This window comes from Alligator sinensis, unplaced genomic scaffold (assembly GCF_000455745.1).
Source record: "Alligator sinensis unplaced genomic scaffold, ASM45574v1 scaffold647_1, whole genome shotgun sequence".
NCBI lineage: Eukaryota > Metazoa > Chordata > Crocodylia > Alligatoridae > Alligator > Alligator sinensis.
In genome coordinates, this window is record NW_005842952.1 from 414,589 (window position 1) to 414,917 (window position 329).

At 51.4% G+C, this 329-nt stretch overlaps 1 protein-coding gene across 1 annotated transcript in view; it reads left to right on the forward strand.

Annotated features, from left to right (window-relative positions):
- The window catches only part of LOC102377934 (metastasis-associated protein MTA1), a 132,474-nt gene that overhangs the window by 65,449 nt on the left and 66,696 nt on the right, over window positions 1-329 (forward strand). The gene's annotated exons all lie outside the window — the stretch shown is intronic.

Genomic DNA, 329 nt, shown 5'->3' on the forward strand with positions numbered 1-329 from the left:
GGTCTGACCAGCGCCCGATAGAGGGGAAGTATCCCTTCCTTGGATCTCTTTGTCATGCATCTGCTGATGCACGATAAAGTGCCATTGGCTTTTCTGATGGCTTCGTCACACTGCCAACTCAAGTTCATCTTGGAGTCCACTAGGACTCCAAGATCCCTTTCCACTTCCGTGCCACCCAGCAGGTCATTTCCTAGGCTGTAGGTGTGCTGGACATTTTTCTTCCCTAGGTGCAGCACTTTGCATTTCTCCTTGTTGAACTGCATTCTGTTGTTTTCTGCCCATTTGTCCAACCTGTCCAGGTCTGCTTGCAGCTGTTCCCTGCCCTCCGG